Source organism: Colobus angolensis, unplaced genomic scaffold (genome assembly GCF_000951035.1).
Source record: "Colobus angolensis palliatus isolate OR3802 unplaced genomic scaffold, Cang.pa_1.0 Scaffold41, whole genome shotgun sequence".
NCBI classification, from domain to species: domain Eukaryota; kingdom Metazoa; phylum Chordata; class Mammalia; order Primates; family Cercopithecidae; genus Colobus; species Colobus angolensis.
Window position 1 is genome coordinate 9,801,267 of NW_012117488.1, and position 13,211 is coordinate 9,814,477.

A 13,211-nucleotide genomic window follows, 5' to 3' on the forward strand; every position below is an offset into this window, starting at 1 on the left:
GCGCCCGGCCTAAGATTATACTTTTCAAAGAGGAATATTTGCTTAAAATTGGAATGACTTCCAGAGTTTAAGAATTTTTAAATGTTATTTATTTATATTCATTCATTTATTTATTTATTTCTATTTACTGAGACACAGTCTCACTCTGTCTTCCAGGCTGGTGTGCAGTGGCACAATCTTGGCTCACTGCAACCTCTGCCTCTCGGGTTCAAGTGATTTTCATGCCTCAGCCTCATGACTTAGCGGGATTATAGGTGTGCACACAACACCCAGCTAATTTTTGTGTTTTTAGTAGAGAGAGGTTTTGCCATGTTGTTCAGGGTGGTCTCAAACTCCAGGCCTCAAGTGATCTACCCGCATCAGCCTCCCAAAATGCTGGGATTATAGGCATGAGCCATTGTGCCTGGCTAAATTAAGAATATTTTTTAATATGCCAAATTTTATGCTGTATTTCTTATTGGTGAGTGTTATTAGTACATTATCGTTATTCCTAATTTTCTTTTGTATTTTCTGTCTTCATATACAAATTTTTAGTATGATTATAGGCCAACACATTTTCTCATGAAATATAACCCTTTATTTTATTTAATTTTATTATTTGGAGATGGAGTCTCCCTCAGTCTCTCAGGCTGGAGTGCAATGGGGCTATCATGGCTCACTGCAGCCTCCAACTCTCAGGCTCAAGCAGTCCCCCCACCTTGGCCCCCAAATAGCTGGGACTACAGGGATGCACCACCACCACACCCACCAATTTTTTTTTTTTTTTTTTTTTTTTTCTGTAGAGACAAGAGTCTATTTTGTCCAGGCTGGTCTCAAACTCCTGGGCTCAAGTGATCCTCCTGCCTTGGTCTCCAAATCACTGGAATTACAAGTGTGAGCCACCACACGCAGCTTATAACTGTATTTTAAATTCTCATCTCCACAAGGTGAGAATCATCGATATTAAACATGCTGGTTCGGTTTTGGAATGATTTTTGTTGTTGTTGTTTTTAGACACGGAGTCTTACTTTGTCGCTCAGGCTAGAATACAGTAGCATGATCATAGCTCAAGGCCTCCTGGAATTCCTGGGCTCAAGCAATCCTCCTGCCTTAGCTGCCTGAGTAGCTAGGACTACAGGTGTGCACCATCATGTCCAGCTGATTTTTAATTTTTTGTATAGACAGGGTCTCCCTGTGCTGCCCAGCCTGGTCTGGAACTCTTGGGTTTGAGCAGTCCTCCCACTTCAGCCTCCCAAAGTGCTGGGACTACAGGTGTGGGTCATCACACCCGGCCTAAACATGCTAGTTTGAAAATTTTCTATAAATTTTATCGTCTGCATAATATTCTTTATTATCAGCTTAAAATCCTAAGTAATATGTAATTTCTGAAAATACCCTCTGTGCACATTGTAGTAGCCTCATTGAAACACTCCTCTCCTTTTACCAACAGTTTTATACATCTTTTAATCAACTGTAATTTTCTTAATTCTGTCTTAGGGCACACAAACTCCTGCCTACCACTTTATTAAATAATTATCTAAGCAACTTTACTATTAAAACTTTAGTAAAACAAATATCTGTCAACTGATAGAATATAATCCATTTAAATGAAAATCATCACAAATAATTCGCTGTACAGCCTGGAAACTAATGTTGGCAAATATGATTGGATCCCCTTCATAACAGAAATTTTCTCTTTTTTTCCCCACTAAGCAAGACACTTCTTTTTTTTTTTTGAGACGGAGTCTCGCTCTGTCGCCCAGGCTGAAGTGCAGTGGCCAGATCTCGGCTCACCGCAAGCTCCGCCCCCCGGGTTCACGCCATTCTCCCGCCTCAGCCTCCCGAGTAGCTGGGACTACAGGCACCCGCCACCTCGCCCGGCTAGTTTTTTGTATTTTTTAGTAGAGACGGGGTTTCACAGTGTTAGCCAGGATGGTCTTGATTTCCTGACCTCGTGATCCGCCCGTCTCGGCCTCCCAAAGTGCTGGGATTACAGGCTTGAGCCACCGCGCCCAGCCCAGCAAGATACTTCTAAATGAATAAAGTAAAACTAAGCTTCTCGTATTCGTAGTATTTAGCTTACAAAAATTTTATTTTCTCTCCCTTTTTACTTCTGCCAAATTGAAAGATAAAAGATATAGTTAATTCGTAAAATTGGATAATTAACACCAATTAACTTAATCTGTGTCCATACTAAAAAATGAAACATTTTTACTATTTTTTGCCCCTTAACAAAACACATACATTGAAAAGTGGAATTTTTTTTCTTGATGCTTAGTAAGCATCCCATGAATTTGCAAATTTTTTTTTTTTTTTTTTTAGACATTTTTCTTTCTTTTTTTTTTTTTTTTAGACAGGATCTCACCCAGGCTGGAGTGCAATGGCATGATCTCAGCTCACTACAGCCTGCACCTCCCAGGTTCAAGTGATTCTCATGCCTCAGCCTCCCGAGTAGCTGGGATTATAGGCACGCACCACCATGCCCTGCTAATTTTTGTATTTTTAGTAAAGATAGGGTTTCACCATGTTGGCCAGATTAGTCTCGAACTCCTGGCCTCAAGTGATCCATCTACCTTGACCTCCCATAGTGCTGGGATTACAGTTGTGAGCCACTGCACCTGGCGAAGGCTGCAATCTTTACTATTCATAGCTGTAATCTTTTATATTCATTTCTTGCTTAAAATTCTATAATTTGGTACAGTCAAGAATATGGTAAATACCATTTGAGATTACTTTGCTCTGTGAAAGTTTTTGAAACACCACCACTGAACACTTGACACATGCTTTCAAAGAAGTCACAGATACTACTACTTTTTTTTTTTTTTTTTTTGGGGCGGAGTCTTGCTCTGTCACCCAGGCTGGAGTGCAGTGGCCCGCATCTCAGCTCACTGCAAGCTCCGCCTCCCGGGTTTACGCCATTCTCCTGCCTCAGCCTCCTGAGTAGCTGGGACTACAGGCGTCCGCCACCTTGCCCGGCTAGTTTTTTGTATTTTTTAGGAGAGACGGGGTTTCACCGTGTTAGCCAGGATGGTCTCGATCTCCTGACCTCGTGATCCGCCCGTCTCGGCCTCCCAAAGTGCTGGGATTACAGGCTTGAGCCACCGCGCCCGGCTTGGATACTACTTTTTTAAAGTAAAAACTACATTAAAGATTAATATTTTCTTCTCCATTACCTTGAAAAAGATCTGTTGAAAAGATCTGAAAAGTCCTCATAAAGTGTAAGGTCATTTAACTCTGGTTAATGTTAATATTAAGATGCTTTTTTATATTATTTTTAGAAAAGCAATATAATTTAAAAGCTTAGAATTTCATTGAGACCACCCAAGGTCAGATCTCAGCTTCATGAGCTGTGCATTTTTAAGCAAGTTATGGAAGCTCAACTTTAAATTAATTGTTTTTTCTAATTTATAAAATGGGAATGATCATTACCTGTGTCTTATAGTGTTGTTGTGAGGGTTATATGAATTAATACAGATAATACCTGGCACATAACAACTCTTTGAATATTCGCTATTATTTTAGTATCTTTAAGAGCATAAAACAGTATAATAGCATAAAACAGTTGACAACTTTTCTAATGCTGTTATATAAATACCTAAACTTGTATAAGCTCATATGAAACAATTTTGAACATTCTCTCTTACTTCCTGGGTTGTATTATAGCAAAGAATTTTGTAAGTACATTTTGAAATATATAGCTTTATACTGACTACATAAAAATCCTATCATCGTACGTATGCTAGTATTGTTGTTTGTACTTGTAACGTTTTAAATGATCATTTTAAAGGATCTACTCACTCTTAGTTATGTTTATAGAGTTATTTACTTATTTATTTATTTTCTTTCATTTTTAAAAGGTATTTAAGAAGACTTACAAACAAGAAGAGATAAAAATAATAAGAATGTAGAGGCAAGGAAAAAATAAAAAATTGAAAATTAAAAAACAAATAAAGAGGCCAGGCACAGTGGCTCATGCCTGTAATCCTAGCACTTTGGGAGGCCGAGATGGGCGGATTGCCTAAATTCAGGAATTCAAGACCAGCATAGGCAACAAGGTGAAATCCCATCTCTACTAAAATACAAAAAAAAAATTAGCTGGCATGGCGGTGTGCACCTATAGTCCCAGCTGCTCAAAAGGCTGAGACAGGAGAATTGCTTGAACCGGGGAGACAGAGGTTGCGATGAGCTGAGATCGTGCCACTGCACTCCAGCCTGGGCAACAGAGCTAGACTCTGTCTCAAAATGAATAAATAAATAGCAAGAAAGGTGAACACAAGCAAAGTATACCTATATACGTGCTGGACATAAGCCCTTCGTTTGCCTTTAAGCTTTCTAAGAGCCACACAAAGAGAGGAGCTATTACAGATTTCCAACGCATGGCAAAAGACCACCTGATGATAAGGCCAGAGAGAACTCACTAAATGGTAAAGCCAGCCAATTACTTGTCCTTCCATCCCTTCCCTACTACTGATCCTTCCCCCTGCCTTGTCTTCTTTGATACTCACATAGATACAGTCCTGTTTTACTTTGCCTACAAAGATGTCCTTCCTTCTAAACTCTGTTTTCCCAACCAGTAAAACTCTCCAAAGGCTAGTTCAACATTTTTTAAAAAGCTAACTTACCTGAGAAACCCTACACCTACTTCCGATGCTCATTCTGGCAAAGATTCTAAACAGGAAGGAGGATATCTAAATCTCTGGAATGTCTTGGGGAAGTGGAGATAAAGACTCAAGTGGTTGTGATAGACTGGTCTCTCTTTCCACTATCAACTCCAGAGAAACAGGGCTTCAAAGCACTTGATATAATTAACCCTTTCTTGTAGAGAAAATGGTGAACTTAGAAGACAGAGAGAATAGGCTCATTGGGTGTAACTAACATCTATTACTAGTTAACAGCTAGGTTCTAATTCAGTAAATAGTTTATAATTAATTTTTTAAAGTATATCCATTTTACTGTAGACCAAAAAATGAATTCTGGCATTAGAAAATACCCCCTCATAAATATATTATACTGATAAAATAATAAGATTGACTTCTTAGGTTACTTGAAGATGTGTGTTCTTGAATTTGCCATTTTTTTGTTTTACTGGATTTAATTCAAGAAGAATAAGAAGGAAACAGGGTAGGGGATCAACATTAATCCAGCACCATTTATGTATCAGATACTGTGAGGACATTGTAATGTTACTTTATTTTAAGGCTGGCATTTGGCTGGCAGGCACTGGCAGGGCTTGCTGGTAGTTTATGACCAGCATCTGTTCTGATCTATTGGTGCCCAAGCCCAACCATTTACACATTATTAAATATTTTAGTGTTACCCTGCTTTAATCTTCAAAACAAACCTGCAGAAATACGGGAATACTGGGAGCTGGAAGCAGAGACACTTTTCAGGGACCCATGGCTCTGACTTTGTCTGCTCTTCCCCATCCTGCCTGCAGGTTTTCTTCTTTGTGCCAATTTGGTTCTACAAGTGGGACAGCCCTATATGTGCAAACACTTCCTTGCATGGAAGTGCCTAGGCCGTGAAATATAAATGCCTCCAGAGTAACAAGTTTGAGTTTTAAAAATTGTGTCTTTCAATGCTGGCAGTAGTGTCCCTGGCAATTGTGTGGCCCAGAGGAATCAGAGGAAAAGAAAAATCAAGCCAAGATATGCTTTGTCTGCATGCACCTGCTTCTGATACCCGTGGTCACCTGGATCCAACTTCTATATCCTTGGCTAAATACATTGGGAAATGGCAGGTGTGTATGTGATATCTTCCTCCCATCTGTAACCAACCTGAAATGCTATCAGTCCTATGATAACAAGGAAATTCTGGTATAGAGATGTTAGCTGGCCTAAGGTTTTACGATTGTAAAAGAAGTAAAGCTGGATTTTTTAAACTCCTTTTAAAGCCTAGGTTCTGTTTAGCTACATATCTCATTTCAACTTTTTTTTTTTTAGCTGAAAAACTTTTTCCTCTAAAACCAATTGTACATATTAATGAGGAACAAGTATGTCTGCACTGATTAAAGCAAGATAGGGGGCAGAATTAAACTTCAGCTACACCCTCATCACCACGGCATGTCCTGCAGCACCTCCACAAAGCTCAGTGTTGTACTCTTAAGAGCAGAGATGGGAAAACATTGACCTACAAAATGCTGCCATCCTCAGACCCACTCCATGTTATTCACCTTGGTAAATAATTCATTCAACAAACATACTGTGTAGCTATTGAGTGCCAGACTGTAGGAATACAAAGATAAATAAATATAAATCGTGTCTGGCGTCAAGCAGCTCATAGAAGGGGGAGGAGGAAAAGAGAAAATAAATAAGTGAAACAAAAACAGCCACTGATATTTAGCTTTTCTGTATCAATTTTCACAACTGTAAGAGATAGGAATGTTTAACCCTTTAACAAATGAGAAAACTAAAATCAGAAAGGTAAAGAGGGCGTATTGTCATGCATCCCTTGAATAACAGAACAAGGATTACCACCCTGATCTTAGGGATGTCAAAAGCTGTTTCTTCTGTGGGGGGACATAACCTGCAATTTGTCCTAAACCTACAACAAAGTAAACACATTTCAACAAAGATTAATATTTCAAATGCATATCACTTAAATGAGAAGGAAAAAGTCCAGGAAACCTACAGATTAAATCATTAAAATCATTATCATAATACCACCTTACACAACCATTATTATTATATACCTATTATCTCACAACAACCCTGTAAGGTAGAAAGGGCAGATATTATTATTCCATTTCATAGTAGTAAATTTTTGGGCTATTAATGGAAGATAACATATTGGGATGAAACTTACTGACCCAAGGAAAAGAACCCTGTCTTGCAGTCATGATACTATCCCCAACTAGCTGTGACACTTTAAGCAAGTCGGTTAACCTTTTCAGGCCACAATTTGCTCATCAGTAGATGAGTAGAGGGTCCAGATTTTTCACCATTAAGAGTCCTTCAGTTCTGATACATGATGAATCTGTAGCTTGTAGGAAGTCTCCCAGCTAGTACATGGCTTGGTCAGGAATAGAATTCACCTTCCATCCCAAAGCTTTCTACTATTTCATACTGCTTGTTAATATTAAACTGAAGGGAAAGTTCTGGTTTTCTGGGCTTAGAATTTGATCATATCAACAATTTTTAATCCAATTTATTTTAATTATAATTCAATCAAGCTGATTGGAAGGCAGGTATATAGTCCTTGCTGGTTAGAAGTTATGAGCCTACATGTAAATCCAAGAACCTGTAGCTGGAGGAACACTGGAGAAAAATCTGTAAAATGAGAAACACAGAAATGATAGCACTATGTGACTGCACTACAGACTTCCTGGTCAGAAGGAAAGATAGGATGCTTTTCTAGTGCAGACCTCAGATATGATGGCAGAGCTGCAACATATCTTAGTGTTAGGGATTTAGGTCTCCAAGTATCTGCAGAAACTTTCATACCTCAGAAAGCAAAATGGTGATAATTTCTTGACCGGCCTTGCTGATAATTTCATTTCCCAGAAGGCAGAGTAAGCATTAAGGGGAACTCGTGCTCAGGACCCATTCTGACAGAAACCAGTAGGTAGAATGGAAATGATTGGAACCTTGGGGAAAAGCAACCATACGCTCTTAGAGTTTGATTTAAGCAGTGTTCTGCCTATGCAAACACAAATGATTCTAATGAGCAGGAAAATGGGGAGGAAACTAAAGAAACCAGTGTGCTGCATAGGGACTTACTGACAGGCTCTGAATTTAAAACAGCATGTGCAAAAGATGGTAAAAGGGGACACATAATCCAGCATAAATATATGAAGGTAGCATAGACCTATAAAAATTTAGCAAGACTAAAGCACAGAATGAGCTATGGCTTGTGAAATATACTAAAGAGAATGAAAAATGCTTTTCCTTAGTATGAAATGAGGAGGGCGATCAATAAAGGAATGGACTCATTTTTTTTTTTTAAGTCAAAAACATAAAATTCGTTCATGAAAAAGAGAAAGCAAGGCATCTTTATTCTTTTATGTTTCTTCCTGTTGGTTCATTCATATCTCTGCTCATATGTCACCTCTTCAGAGAGGACCCTGACCACCCTTTCTAAAAGAGTTCTCTCAGATTTCTCCAACCCCTTAGACTTTTCATTCTTCCAATCACTGATTGCCATTATTTTACATACTTTAGTGTTTTTTGTTTTTGTTTTTGTTTTCCTGTAGTGGACTGTAAGCTCCATGAATGCAGGTACTTTGATTTGTTCGCTACTTTATCTCTAGGGCCTTGTATGTACCAAGTATACTCAATAAATATGTGATGAATGAAGTCAAGACCATTGGACATTAACTAAAAATTGAAAGGCAAAATAAAGGGATTATAATGTAGATAGCATTTATGGAGGATAAATAAGGATATAAAGTATATACTAAGTATTTATATGCACTTGTTCACTTAATCATCATAGCAACCGTATAAAGTATATGTTACTATTTGGTTGAATAAGTTGCCCAAGATCATACAACTGCAAATGTGTAGAGCTAAAATTTGCAGCAAGAACTTAGGTACAAAGTCTGAATACTTCACCTCTATGCTCTACTGGGAGAACTTGACTGGTATAGCTGCCAAAATGTCTCTTGACCTCTATGAATTATTACAAGGAGAACTTCTAAATGAGATTATGAAATATTCAACCGATTACCTCTGAAAAATGGGGAGGAGGGAGGCATTGGAGAGGAATGCCTTATGTTAAAAAAAATGTCAGTCTGCAAACTTTCTATCCATGAAATGGATGTTGCTTGGTGGCAGTGAGGGGTGGGGAATAGCTTATATAATATTTATTATAAAAGATGATGTCATGACCATTTTTTAAAGTGGTTATTAGGAAAAAGTCTAAATTCAAAAAGAGTAAGCTATTCAGCCTACCCTTAGATATTCTTTTCTGTCAGAGTTAAGCTGGTATATCAGAACAATAGATATACAGATCTCTAGATTCTAGCAAAGCATTTAATAACATCTTTATTTATGTCCTTGTGAACAAGATGGAGAAATACAGGTTTAGGGATAGTTGTTTTTGTTTGTTTGTTTGTTTGTTTTTTGAAGCAGAGTCTCGCTGTCTCACCCAGGCTCACTGCAAGTGGTGAGATCTCGGCTCACTGCAAACTCCGCCTCCTGGGTTCACACCATTCTCCTGCCTCGGCCTCCTGAGTAGCTGGGACTACAGGTGCCCGCCACCACGCCTGGCTAATTTTTTTTGTATTTGTAGTAGAGACAGGGTTTCACCGTGTTAGCCAGGATGGTCTCCATCTCCTGACCTCGTACTATGCCCGCCTTGGCCTCCCAAAGTGCTGGGATTACAGGCGTGAGCCACCGCACCTGACCTAGGGATAGTATTATTATGTGTATTCATAACTGGTTGATGATTATACCCAATGGCAATGTTAATGAATATGTGTCAGCCTGGAGGAAGGCTTTTCAAGGGGTATACCACAGACCTTTGTCTTTGGCCTTGTCTAATGTGAACATATTTATCAGTGACTGAGATAAAGCTATGAGAAGGCATGCCTATTAAAAATAGGTCATAGGTTACATGAGCTAGGGAAGGTGAGAAAATACATTGGATGATAAAATTAAGATCCAAATGTCCTTTTTAAAAATTTTTTTGAAACAGGGTCTCACTTGTCACCCAGGCTGGAGTGCAATGGCATGATCACAGCTCACTGCAGCCTGTGCCTCCTGGGCTCAGGTGATCCTCTCACCTCAGCCTCCTGGGTAGCTGGGACTACAGTCATGTGCCATGACACCCGGCTAATTTTTTGTAGAGATGGGTTTTCACTGTGTTGCCCAGGCTGGTCTTGAACTCCTGGACTCAGGCAATTCACCTGCCTCTGCCTCCCAAAGTGCTGGGATTACAGGTGTGACCCACCATGCCCAGACAAATGTTTTAACAACAAAAAGATGAACAAACTCTAAAACTACATCATTTGGTTGGAATAATTGTAGGGTCTTGCCTTGGGACCAAAACACCAACTGCCTAAATTTAGTTTAAGGGTTATGTGACGTAGCAACAGTACTCCTGGGGGAAAAATGAGAAACTTAACTTGGCAGTGAATCACTGGTATAATACAATTACAAAAGCAAACAACAAACAAAGGAAGAAGTGATTTAGGCTGCATTAATAAATTTAGGATGTGTATAGCATAATGGAGAATATAATCTAACTCCATTTCACATTGTTTACATTACCATGCTCAGTTCTGGAAGTAGTATTTTGCAGAAGATATAGATGGGAAGAATTTAGAACTCCTAGGAGTTAGCAGCCTGAATGGTAAGGGGACTTAAAACTATTTCATGTGAGAGAAGGCTGAAAGAATTGGGAATTTTTAGCCTGAAAATTTTTATATTTGATGATTATATCAGAATAGTATGCATAATAATTTAATCATCATTAAGAATTTACTATTTACTAGACACTGTGCTAACCACAGTGTTAATTACATTAATTACTGTTAGCAATAAGCCTAAGAAGTAGGTTCTAGGTTATTTTAATGTTATAAATCAGAAAAATGAGTCTGAGAGACATAAGTAATATGTCTAAGGCAATAAACACCAGCGAGTGATAATGCTTGAATTGGAACCCAAGTCAATCTTTCTCCAGTGCCTGTTAACTTATCCTCTACAGAAGATTTCTCCCACCAGCAGGGAGCTAAGTTGTATTGTGTATGTATGTGTATGTGTATGTTTACATACGTGATGACAAAATTATATAAAATAACAAAGAATCAAAACAACTCATAGTAAAAAGACTAGAAATATATTTATTACAATGTTAAGAGTGGTTGTACTTGGATACTGGGAATATGGCAATGTTTTCGTTATCTATTTCTTCGATTTCCCAAATCCTCTTTACTGAGCCTATTTTAATTTTACAAAAATTCTACTGGCCAGGCGCGGTGGCTCATGCCTGTAATCCTAGCACTTTGGGAGGCCGAGGCGGGCAGAACACAAAGTCAAGAGATCGAGACCATCCTAGCCAACATGGTGAAACCCTGTCTCTACCAAAAATACAAAAATTATCTGGGTGTGGTAGCGAGCGCCTGTAGTCCCAGCTACTTGGGAGGCTGAGGCAGGAGAATTGCTTGAACTCGGGAGGCCGAGGTTGCAGTGAGCAGAGATTATGCTACCGCACTCCAGACTAAGCAACAGAGTGAGACTCCATCTCAAAAAAAAAAAAGAAATATGCTTTAAGGTACTGTGAGGCACAGTTCAGTTTAAAAACACAATACTTACAGTCAGAATTTTTCAGAGGCAATATCATGATAGAAGAAATAGCTAGCTTCCCACCTGATGATGCTAACCCAAATTTGGAAGCACTAATAGTAAATCATTACTTGTGGTCAAGATTGTAATCTGAAAGATCTAGAATGTTTAAAATATGTACCAGAAAAAACTAACCCAAGGACTAGCTAGTTAGTTCATATATCACTTCATACTGAGGCCTTTCAATCAGCTAAAAAGGCCTTATTTTAGAAAAACTTTTAATATAATACTTGTTTAATGAATACATGAATGTATACATTTAGAAAAGGAGAAGTAGCCCAAGGATAATATTTAGTTTCTGTACCAACCTTTTTACAAGGTATGCATGGACAATAAAGACCGAACTGAAATGTCATGTTCATTTGTTTGCTCAAGTCCCAGAGTACTCCTGGCTGTTGACATCTGAGCACAGAGTAACTGGTCCCTCTAGGAAGTGTCATTTGGGCATGACTTCTTCTCACACACTCTACCTGTTTGCCTCCATTTCAGGCTCCTGTAGACATCCTACTTTTTTTTTTTTTTTTTTAACCAGGACTTCTATTACCCAAGCTGAATGCTCCACAAATGCAAGAATCATGTGTCTTTTGATCTCCCCAGATTATATAATGTTTGCTATAATAGATTCAAAACAAATATGTGTTGAAATAATCACTTTGGCAGGTATATTCAGCAACTTTTCCTTTTGTTGTCTAAGTATAGACAGAAAGACTGCCTTTGATTTCAAGTACAGCACAGACTACAGCAGAGTTTATCTGGGAGGACCGACTGCCATTATTTGTTACCCTTTTCTAGGATCATGCTTTCCTATCTATGAGTAGACACAAAGACTCACTGCTTCAGCGTTGGAGGCTTTTTATGTTTAAAGTAAGAAAAGCAGTAAGGTTTTTTTTGCAGGGTATAAAGTTGTCAATTTTTATCAAATGATAAGCATAAATTGAGCTTATAATATGGGAGACCAGATAAAATTTCAGATATTACCTCCTCCTTTTCCAAGGTGAACTGTGTGTTGTCTTTTACTTGTGGTCTTACCACACAATTTGTGTCAATGCAAATAGCGTTAGGCCACAAAACAACTACAAGAAAAATAAATGTATCTGCCAGCTTTTTCCAAATTTTATTCACTTAATTAGGGACATATTGAAGGGGACATCCTAGTGCTGGAACCTACTTATCAGTTTTATAGTGAACAAATTGGGTAGGCATCATCTTTTGTTACTATTATACCTATTAAAGCATACTTATGACATTTTATAGCTTCTGATGAGATGGGATATATCATAACCTACAATAAACATAACTTCAACAAGAAAATTATTGAAATATGTAATCAATGTAAAAGAATCACTATTTTACTTCAAAAAAGTATAATTAAATTTATTATTCCAAAAACTACTGTGATAATGGATGACATAGTACTAAATACTAAGGTAACAATGGTGGAAGACACTGTCACATGATTATTAATAAAAAGATGGACAAAAATAAGCAACGATGTATACTGCTCATAAGATCAACTTGTGAACATATTTAAAATACCAATATTTTAACCCACATGCCTACAGATTCTGATTCAATACACATGGTCAGGAGTCTAAAAATCTGTAACTTTAAAAATGCCAGCCAAAATTCTGATGCACAGTCAAGTTTGAGAACCATGACTCCATCTGGATTAAGTAGGCAGTGCAAAGCCCACCTTGCTCTCAGCAGCCTCACAATCTAATGTGTTTGCCATCATGGGTATGAATGTTTTTATTAGAATGAAGAGAACCTGAAGGTTGTTGGAATATTTCAAGTAAGACAAATAAAGCCTAAATTAAGATAGTAATGGAAGGAAGAGAGAGGAGAGCAGACATTTGAAATGTATTTTAGGGTTAGATTGGCCAGCCCTTGATGATTGACTAGTACTGAGTAAGGAGAATATATATAACTTAATGTAGTCACTTGCTA